Below are 11,407 nucleotides of genomic sequence, written 5' to 3'. Positions count from 1 at the left end.
AAACCAACCAATCTCCATCAACCTTTTTTCTGTAATATCAACATATTTGTTGACATAACAATCTTTTTCAACATGAAAAATAAGCCATAGATGACAATCATTAGGTAGAGAGGTTGCTGTTTGGCGACATTGTGCACTTCAAAGTTCAATTCATGGCAGAAAACTAGATATTATAGGGCTGCCTTCATTTAAGCCAGTATAGAAGCAAAGTAGCAACCACTAGTTAAACTAGTGTAAATATATTACAACGTGACATCAAACAGGAAAGAAAAAACCACTGCACCTATACAGAAAATATGTCAAATACTAACATTCAAGCACAACGAAACAGAAAATATAACTTCTGAAATATTCAAATATTATAGCTCCTGCCTTCTAAGGCCAGTACAAAAGCTGATGGTGCAAACAGCTTACATCTTACAACAGAAAAGATACTAAATAACATTCAGGCACAATGGAACAGAGAATTAGAGGTGAAGGGTTACTTTGAACTACAAAAAGGGCCATTTCTGAAAGGCGCCGAATTTGCAAGCAGCATCAAAGCAAGGTTCTCTCAAAGGGATCGGCCATTGATAAATCATGGGTATGCTTGTCATCGATGCCATTATACCCATAACCACTTGTGAATTCAAATCGAGCATCCGAAGAAGCTCTGTTGTCCACTTGTAACAGCTTGTGTTGGTCAGACCTCCATTTGTCGTTGCGGTGGTAAGTAGGTACTGCGAAGTTCATTTGTTCTAGCACTTTCGCATTCAAAACGAAAAATTTGGCGAAGTCAACATCTGCCATGTTGCCAAAGTAGTTCTCCAGCGCCACTCTTTTGAGATGGAGTTCGAGGCATTCTGGATCCAGTGGGTCATATTTTAGCACATTTTTCATCTCATTGCATTGGCGCGACTGGAGATGGAAAGAATAAATATCATAAAGGCAGTTGGTTAATGGATTAGAGCACAAGTGAATCATGCTGATGTTGACAATTAAAGCAAGCAAATATGAATTACTCACAATGACATACAGCCTCTCCAAGCAAGGGAAGCACTTGAGGAAGCCAATTACCGCATCAAGATTAGGGCCAACAGATTCGATAACCAAAACCTTCACGGTGCGCATTGTGGTTGTCACGCTGATGGCGATCATTTCCTGAAGAAAATGACAAACCAAAATAAGAAGAAACAACTTGCAAACATGTGAGTTCTGATTGCTTGATTGTAGAAGGGTGTTGTTACCTGAAAAACCGTGGTTCCAATGTGGAGTTTGGATATGCCCTTTGACACCAAACCAAATCCCTGCAGCTTAGGTGCTCGGATTACCCGGACAGTCCCCATACAATGGTCTGGCGTGGGTGGCAGCAGCCTCTCAAGGCAAGGGGTGTCCTCGATGACCAGCTCTTTGAAAAAGAAAGTCCCTGGGAAGCTGATGCTCCTGAGAGTGGGAGAGCTGATGCATATGCGAGCAATGCCAATGTTAAAATCCAGTAAAAGGCTTTCCAATGAAAGGCAGCGAGAGAGCATGCTGTGGAGAGCCTCCCCCGAGATGGTGACTCCACGCATGGTGAGCTGCTTGAGCAGCGGAAAATGCAGAGACGGCGCAGACAAGTCCGAGATGGTGACCATGTACATGCTGAGCTGCTTGAGGTGCGGAAAATTCAAAAACTGCGTGGATAAGTCGGGGAAACTGCAGCAGCTGAAGCTGGCGACGCCGAGCGTCGGCGCGAAGCGGAGCGCGGACAACGGCAGCGGGAATATCATGTACTCTTCGCCGTCGTAGTCGAGGTGGAGCTCCTGGAGGTCGGTAAGGGCCTGGGAACGAAGCCAGCGGTTGACCTTGCCGTAGAGGCTTTAGTGGATGGAGGGGAGGTCGAGGCGGAGGGCTGGGCCAGGGTGCTTGGCGAGGATCTTGGAGACGTAGGCGACGCGCTTACGCTTATTGCCGGAGAGGTCACGGTCGGCGACGAGGTTGAGGGGCGCCGAGCGCCACAGGGGTCGCCACCGGCGGGCGACGGCCTGCGTGCGGGCGCCGTCCTTGGTGGGGAGCAGCGAGATGATGGTGCAGAGGACGGCGTCGGGGAGGGCGCCGATGAGATCGAGGCCGACGCTGCCGCTCCCCGGTGGTGATTCTTGGTCGCCCGCCCGCTCGAACATGCGCTTCTTGGGGGCGTGCGCCGGCCACGGCGGTGGCGGCAGCGCATCCATGGATGCCGCGCTTGGCTTGGTGGTGGGGGTAATGGGGTTGGATTGGGGAATGAAGAACGAGGGATTGGGGATTAGTTTTGTCTTTCCTCGGTTGGCAGAAAAAATGGCGGGAACCGACAGAAGATATTGGCGCCAACTTTGTTCACATGTGCGCGCCCAAATTTTTACTTTTTTCAAGGGCCCGTAGTTCTTTCTTTATGGGCCGGCCCATCTAAAGCTGTCACGTTCCAGTTTTGGGAACATTTTGAGATTTCCCACTGTTTTTTTAGGGACCTTCTAGGTTCTTGAACCGATTTATTATTATTAATTTCCATTTTTTGTTTCTTATTTTATACTATTATGTTTATGTTTCTTTTTATTTTTTTCCTTTTTTAAGTTTCTTTTTGCTTTTCAGATTTTTATTATTTAAATAGAAATTTGATAAAATGTTAGCACTTATAAAAAAATCTGCATTAAAAACACATGGTTAACACATGTTCAAAAATTCAAAAACAATCAATTTTAAAAATTGTTCACAAATACAAAAACATTTCATATTTTCAAAATTTTATCGCAAATAGAATACGTTTGGGAAATTAAAAAATGCTCGTGTTTTGAAAAAGTGTTCATTGTTTCTAAAAATGTTTGGGTTTTCAATTATGTTCCTGTAGTCCAAAAAATGATCGTGTTTTCAATTTTGTCCTCTTTTTTCAATAAATTTCTATGATTCCCAAAAAATATTCATGATTCAAAAAATATTTAATTTTTTCAAACAGAAAATCATGTTAGGAAATTCAAAAAAAAAGATTAAATCTATCATGGCTTATATAGTTCATATAGACTCGGATGCTTATTGTGGCCGAGAAAACATCCCTCGCGAGATAGGATGCAAAAAAACTGATGCTATGCCACCGAACCGCCAAGAGAGAAGGAACAAGTGCACAAGAAGACAAATTCATGAGAACTACTGAGTAGACCACTCTTCTTTTTACGCCTGCAGTTGAATCTTTATGGTCCTTTCTTTTTTGTAGAGAGAAAAGCCGTTGGCCGAGCTTGAAAAGAGCTCGAACCTAACCCGACTTTGAATTAATAAAGCCATCAATCGGCCAGGATTACAGAGGCACCACATTACAAAAGGAATGAATGCAAAGCAAAACAAAGCGGAAAGAAGATACAAGGTACTAGGTAGAATAATACAATGGCAACAACCGGAGCAAGCACAACATCGTTGCCAACGACCAGCACTACACCTACACCAACTAGCCAACTAAGAGCACCGGAGGCAGGCCACGCCGTGCAAGAATTGAGCGCCGGCAACACCCACAGGCCAACCTTGGGAAACACTTGCTCTGTCTCGACCGTCGCAAAGGGACACTATCACTAATAGAAAAAGGGTCAAATGTGAAGCACATTAGTGCCGGTTTGAATTTGAGCCGGCACTAATGTGACCATTAGTGCCGGTTCCAACGGCTAGGCGGGCGGACATCATTAGTACCGGTTCGTGGGCAACCTTTAGTACCGGTTCATGCCACGAACCGGTACTAATGAGCCCAGTGCGGCTGTGGTCAGGCTGGGGCCCCCACAAAGACTTTTAGTACCGGCTCGTGGCATGAACCGGTACTAGAGTTTCTTAGTAAGCTGATTTTAGTCCCACCTCGCCAAGAGAGAGGCGGTATGAGCAGTTTATAAGCCGTGAGTGCAGAGACAATGACGAAGAGGCGCAATGCTCACCTACACGTTGATTAGCTTCAAGCCTTTCGGAATAGCATAGATTGCATTGAGCTATGTGCAGTGCAGTCTACACTATTCCGAAAGGCTTGAAGCAAATTAACCAGCATTGCACCTCTTTTTTATTTTTAATAACTTATTTGAACTCCGGACTTCTTGTGTTCAGTATGTAGCATTCAAAGTGACGTCATCAATTTTCAATATGTTCTGACATCATTTGCTGTTTTTCAGTCATTTACCGAATTGTTTAAAGAGTTAAATGACCGTGAAATTGAAAACCACTACAAAATGAACTGTGAAAATGTTGAAATTTAGCATGGTATCATCATTTCACCCGCATAGCATGTGTGAAAGAGTAGATAGGGTCACGGCAAAAACTGGACGCACTTCGTGTACAAATTGGACAATCTCTTTCGAAGTATTAGGGTTTCGGACAAGAACTCATCTGTTACACGGGCACTTCAATGTTTTTTAAACTTATTTGAACTCCGGACTTCTTTTGTGTTCAGTATGCAGCATTCAAAGTGACGTCATCAATTTCCAACATGTTCTGACATTATTTGTTGTTTTCAGTCATTTACCTAATTGTTTAGAGAGCTAAATGACCGTGAAATTAAAAATCACTACAAAATGAACTGTGAAAATGTTGAAAGTTGGCATGGTATCATCATTTCACCCGCATAGCATGTGCGAAAGAGTAGAGAGGGTCACGGCAAAAACTGGACGCACTTCGTGTACAAACTGGACAATCTCTTTCGGAGTATCATGGGTTCGGACGAGAACTCATCTGTTACACGGGCACTTTAATGTTTTTTAAACTTATTTGAACTCCGGACTTCTTTTGTGTTCAGTATGCAGCATTCAAAGCAACGTCATCAATTTACAACATGTTCTGACATCATTTATTGTTTTTCAGTCATTTACCTAATTGTTTAGAGAGCTAAATGACCGTGAAATTGAAAATCCTACAAAATGAACTCTGAAAATATTGAAACTTGCAATAGTATCATCATTTCACCCGTATAGCATGTGCGAAAGAGTAGAGAGGGTCACGGCAAAAACTGGACGCACTTCGTGTACAAACTGGACAATCTCTTTCGGAGTATCAGGGTTTCAGACGAGAACTCATCTGTTACACGGGCACTTCAATGTTTTTTAAACTTATTTAAACTCCGGACTTCTTTTGTGTTCAGTATGCAGCATTCAAAGCGACGTCATCAATTTCCAACATGTTCTGACATCATTTGTTGTTTTCCAGTCATTTATCTAATTGTTTAGAGAGCTAAATGACCGTGAAATTGAAAATCACTATAAAATGAACTCTGAAAATGCTGAAACTTGGCATGGTATCATCATTTCACCCGCATAGCATGTGCGAAAGAGTAGAGAGGGTCACAAAGAAACTAAATACAGAAAAAAAAAACTCAGAAATAAATAGAAGAAAATAAATAAAGCAGAAAAGAAAAAACTATATAAAAAATTACTCAAAAATAAATAGAAGAAAATAAATAATGCAGAAAAGAAAAACTATATAAAAAAATTACCCAAAAATAAATAGAAGAAAATAAATAATGCAGAAAAGAAAAAACTATATAAATAATTTGTTGGGGCGCTGCCCAGTGGGCCTGCCAGACCTAGGGTGTGCAAATGCAGGCCCAGAAGGGCCAGCAGGCTCATGGGGCAGCACGCCATATTTAGGCCCAGAAGCTTGCTATATAGAGAAGTTCGAAGGAGCAGCCACGGCTGGGTTTATAAACCAGTGCGGCTGCCCTTCGCTCGGCGAGGTGGGACTAAACATTGTGCACCGCCGGTGGCAGCGCACAACCATTAGTACCGGTTGGTGGCTCCAACCGGTACTAATGATTGGGCCTTTAGTACCGGTTTGTGGCACGAACCGGTACTAAAGGGGATGTTTCCCGCCCCTTGGCCTGGCGAAAATTGGCCTTTAGTACCGGTTGGTGGCTCCAACCGGTACTAAAGGCCCCTCCTATATATATGGCACTTATGAAAATTTCAGTTTCATCGACCACCACTTCTTCTCCAACTTCTTCGTGTGACATTGCCGCCATCGCCGCGCCGTCGCCCATCGCGCGCCGCCCTCACAGGCCCCGCCGCCATCGCCCCCGCCGCCCGTCGTCGCCGTCACCGCCGTCGCCGCCGCCGCCCGCCGCCGCCGCCCCGTACTACGTCGTCGTCTCGTTCGCACCGTCGCCCCCGGCCCGCCGCTCGTCGTCGCGCCGTCCCCGTCGCATCGCCGTCTCGCGCCGCCGCCTGTACACCGCCGCCCCCCGCTCGTACACACACACATACACACACACACAGACACACACACACATTGTTTTTACTTATTTTCTGTTTTCTGTTGTTTAGATTAATGTTAGATAAATTACGTAGATAAGAATGTTAGAATGTTAATATTAGATGAATTATATGGAAAAGATGTTAAATATCAATGTCAATTTTAGATGAATTAGCTAGATATTAATTAGGTATATATATGAGATTTGAACTAGTTGAATTAATATAACTAGTTTATTTTTAGTATGAAAATTAATAGAACAAGTTTATTTTTAGTAAGAAAATTTAGGTATATGAGATTATTTGAACTAGTTGAATTAATATAACTAGTTTATTTTTAGTAAATGCTTAGTTGAACTAGTTGAATTAATAGAACTAGTTTATTTTTAGTAAGAAAATTTAGGTATATGAGATTTGATGATCTAATCAAAATATTACTATATAGAACTACCTACTTTATTATATAGAGATTTGATCATCTAATTAACATTTTACTATATAGAACTAGCTACCTTATTTTTAGTAAGAAAATTAATAGAACTAGTTTAGTTGAATTAGTTGAATTAATTAGTTGAACTAATTAGTTGAATTAGTTGAGCTACTATATTTAGGTATATTTTTCGTAAGTGCTTAATTGAATTAGTTGAATTAATAGAACTAATAAGTGTTTAATGTTTCACCTATGAACATAGGAATGTCGTCTGACGGCGAACACAATTTCATTATGTGCGAATACTGCGAAGACCAGCGCAGCCTGTGCGGCAAAATTTTTCTAGTTGATGATAGGCGCTTCAGCATCAAGCTGCATGAGAACTTCGAAGTGGATACAGTAAGTCAGAACAACAAGTCTTTTTTCATAATTAAGCATGACTTATGCTTCATTTGCTTCAACTTTTAATTTTATTTTTTCACTATTCTAGTAGCGTATCCCCTGCCATGCAAGAATTTTTGTCTTGGATAAGATAGGTTTCAGTCCTAACAAAACTATGGAGGTAAAAAGAGTTTACTTGAAGACCGAGCATGGTTATACCTTCAACGTCAAATTATACAATGCAGACACATACACCTATTTTGAATGCAAAACTTGGCAAGCACTATGCAAGGCTTATGCATTTGAGCCTGATATGGTTATCACCTTTGATATTCGTCCGGAAGATGATATTGAAGGTAATAGAGATATTTGGGTCGATGTGCAGACGCCTCCAATTCTAACATTATGTGAGTTTCTCAACCATATTTATGTCTTCGATATTGTTTATTCAAAAAGAGTTGATAAGTAATTTATATTGACAGCTTATTTCCAATCAAGCAAACATGTCCGGTGCTTGATAGACAGGACCGTCCACTGTCCCGGGGCTGAACTAAACTGCGAGGAGACAACTCATTATGTTTCATGGCTTGAGGATCTTGATGCTGTCAAGACAAATTTTTTTCCTGCACTTAAAAATGTTAGTACTCAAAACGTGCGACCAATAGTGTTCGTACTGAACTATAGTCACATATATTTAGGAAAGATGGTAATATTTCTACTATTTTCCTCAGTGCATCTTTTGCATACATTATTTTTTTAAGCTAAACTTCATTGCTAAGTATGTTACTATACGATGTTCTTCAACAGGGACTCCCGATGAATGTTGTGCCTGATTGGATGGAGACTAAAGGTACCATGAATATTGTTAGTTTACGGCCAAGATATCCTACAATGCACTTTAGTGCATTCAGGATTTCTAATAGCGAGGAATGCTTAATAGTAAAATACTGGAACAAAATTGTGAACGATCGCAGAGAAGTACTAGGGGGCAGCAATCAGAAGCGCAACCCACGATTAGGAGACATGTTCATCTGTATGCTCCAATATGATGAATCAGGAAATCTATACATGTTCTATGCTATTTTACCTGAGAGAGAGCAACAGGAGTGATTAGCTAGTTCATGCTCTTAGTACTTGTCCTCTCATGTCCGTGTTCTTCGTCCTGAACTTAATCTCAAAGAGTGATTTGCTTTTGTGGTGTTATGAACGCTTATAATATCATTACCATGTTGAACTCAATGATATCTTAGCTTCTGGTACAAGTGAAAGTTTCTTCTTTAAGCTAGTGTTGGTGGTGATTAGATAGCGGTAATGACTATATGATGATTAAGTAGTGGTAATGAGACGACTATTATATGATGATTTTTAGCTAGCTATGAAAACTGTTGTTGGTGATGATATATATGATGCAAGAGTTTTTATATTAATATGATGATGATGATGATGAGTTATTATATCATTTATGAAAGAAACCGCAGATTAGTTTCAACTGGATGGATTCTATCTAAGTGATCAAGTATATGCCATATCCATATTACCTCGACCACTTAATTAGGTGATCAAGTATATATAATATGGATATGGCATGTACTTGATGACTTTGCTAGGATCACATGCATCCCAGTCAAACTAATCTGCGGTACTTTCACCTAATGATTTGACAACTCATTATAATGTAAAACAATCACTAAATTAAATTGAAAACACAAAATTAAAGTCAAATAAAAAATAAAACCAAAACACACCCAAACATTTAGTACCGGGTGGTGTTACCAACCGGTACTAATGTCCTACGCGCCCCCGGAGCTGGCTCGTGCCACGTGGTTGCCCTTTAGCACCGGTTCGTGCTGAACCGGTACTAAAGGAGGGGGGCTTTAGTGCCCACACTTTAGTGATGGTTACCGAACCGGCACTAAAGGGCCTTATGAACCGGTGCTATTGCCCGGTTCTGCACTAGTGTATCCTTTCACCCAGGATCGATGGGTGCCGCACCGGCGACCAGCAGAGTGGCTACCACAAAGCCCAGCACAAGGTGCCCGAGCTGCCATAGGAGAAGGAGACGACGCTGACCCACGAACAACGGAAGACCAACCAGACGATAACCAAAGCCAGCAATGGCAAAACGGAGCACATGACGCGTGTTGTCGACCGAAGGCGCGAATCCATGAAGGAGGCCGAAGAGGCATCACCATGCATTGGGCGAGTCCGAGCAAGATGTATCACGAAGACCAGGTGAGGGAGTCCTGGATTAGGGGGTGTTCGGATAGCCGAATTATACCTTCAGCCGGACTCCTGGACTATGAAGATACAAGATTGAAGACTCCGTCCTGTGTCCGGAAGGTATTTTCCTTGGCGTGGAAGGCAAGCTTGGCGATACGAATGTTCAGATCTCCTACCATTGTAACCGACTCTATGTAACCCTAACCCTATCCGGTGTCTATATAAACTGGAGGGTTTTAGTCCGTAGGACAACATACACATCAACAATCATACCATAGGCTAGCTTCTAGGGTTTAGCCTCTCTGATCTCGTGGTAGATCAACTCTTGTAATACCCATATCATCAATATTAATCAAGCAGGACGTATGGTTTTACCTCCATCGAGAGGGCCCGAACCTGGGTAAAACTTCATGTCCCCTGCCTCCTGTTACCATCCGGCCTAGACACACAGTTCGGGACCCCCTACCCGAGATCCGCCGGTTTTGACACCGACATTGGTGCTTTCATTGAGAGTTCCTCTGTGTCGTCGCCGTCAGGCCCGATGGCTCCTACGATCATCAATGGCGATGCAGTCCAGGGTGAGACCTTCCTCCCCGGACAGATCTTCGTCTTTGGCGGCTTTGCACTGCGGGCCGATTCACTTGGCCATCTAGAGCACATCGAAAGCTACGCCCCTGGCCGTCAGGTCAGATTCGGAAGTTTAAACTACACGGCCGACATCCGCGGGGACTTGATCTTCGACGGATTCGAACCACTGCCGAGCGCGCCGCACTGTCACGACGAGCATGATCTAGCTCTGCCGCCGAACAGAGCCCTGGAGGCCGCACCCGCATCGGCTCCGACCCCTAGTTCGGAGCCGACCGTGCCGATCGAGGATGGGCGGTTGGACGCCACCTCAGGGGCTGCGATCCCAACGACGGTTGAGCCGAACACCAGCCCCACACTACTAGGGAAAAGGCTAGCAGCAGCGCGGGTTTTAGACCTATCAGTAGCGCGGGGTGGTGCGCTACTGATAAGGCGCTATAGCTAACGAATAGCAGTAGCGTGCCTCCACCCACACTACGGCTAAATCGACTTAGTAGCAGCGAGTTCCAGGAGGAGCGCTGCTGGTAATTAGTAGTAGCGCTTCTCTCTGCCCGCACTGCTACTATTATTTCGTATTTTATTTCTTTTTTATTTCACGTTGTATTCTTACACCTTTACACAAATTTTCATACAACAGGAATTTACAAATTGTTTTTACATCATCATGAGTTATTACATCACGGGGTGAAAGAACCGTGTGGACTAGTTTCAAGTGGACGGACATCCACTTGAAACTAATCCGCGGTTCTTTCACCCAATGATATAATAAATATCATCATCATCATATCATTAACAACTTATCATCATCATCATCATATCATTGGTCACTAGTCGTAATCACAAGTACTCCTGAAATCTTCAACTCTAACACATTGTATCACATAATAAACATATTGTACCTCATAGGACCTACTACATTCTCTTAGGACCTAATATATTCTCTAAGGTAAAATAGCAAAAAACAAGATAGCCCCTCGCTCTCCATTATGGAGAATGCAGATTATCCTGTCTCCAATTCTTGCCTTTCGCTTAATGTTGCTTCCAAGAACCTCCTTACGAATGTGCAAACATTTTTTCCACTCTTTGATTAGCATGTGTTCACCGGTTTCAGAAATTCGATATGCACAGGTGAGATCCGTAGGATGACTTGGCTGTAGGTTCAGAACTTCAAGGCGACCATTGTAATACATCAGATGAGGCACACAATCCATCGGGATTTTCTGTTGAAAAACATAGTAATAACTTCGTAGTTAGCAATGATGTACTAGTTTTAGAAGTATGCAAAAGATGCACGGATGTCGTAATAGTAAAATATCTTACCAGGGTATCTCCATAGAAGTTATCGTGGTTCAACACGTGCACTAGTGGCACATGTTCACCATAATTTGGAGGAGTTTGATAATAGGTATTGTAATTCTCAAAAAAAGTACAATAAGCAATCAGATGATTTTTCTCCTTATAAGTTAATTCGGAGCCATCAGTGTAGTGGGTTTTGTCTACCATCTTCTGCACATTGTTTGAAGATTCAAAATAAGCTGTCAATGGAAATAAGCTGTCAACTATTTTGAAATAAACAATATAAATTAGTTAATAA

The 11,407-nt window shown here is 42.5% G+C and overlaps 1 pseudogene; it reads right to left on the bottom strand.

The window, feature by feature from the left end:
* Positions 1–337: 337 nt before the first annotated feature.
* LOC125522096 lies at positions 338–2,261 on the bottom strand (annotated as a pseudogene).
* Between the last annotated feature and the right edge of the window lie 9,146 nt (positions 2,262–11,407).

Source organism: Triticum urartu, chromosome 7, assembly GCF_003073215.2.
Source record: "Triticum urartu cultivar G1812 chromosome 7, Tu2.1, whole genome shotgun sequence".
In the NCBI taxonomy this organism is placed as follows: domain Eukaryota; kingdom Viridiplantae; phylum Streptophyta; class Magnoliopsida; order Poales; family Poaceae; genus Triticum; species Triticum urartu.
Note: the sequence above shows the minus strand (reverse complement) of the source record. Positions and strands in the feature narration are given on the sequence as shown.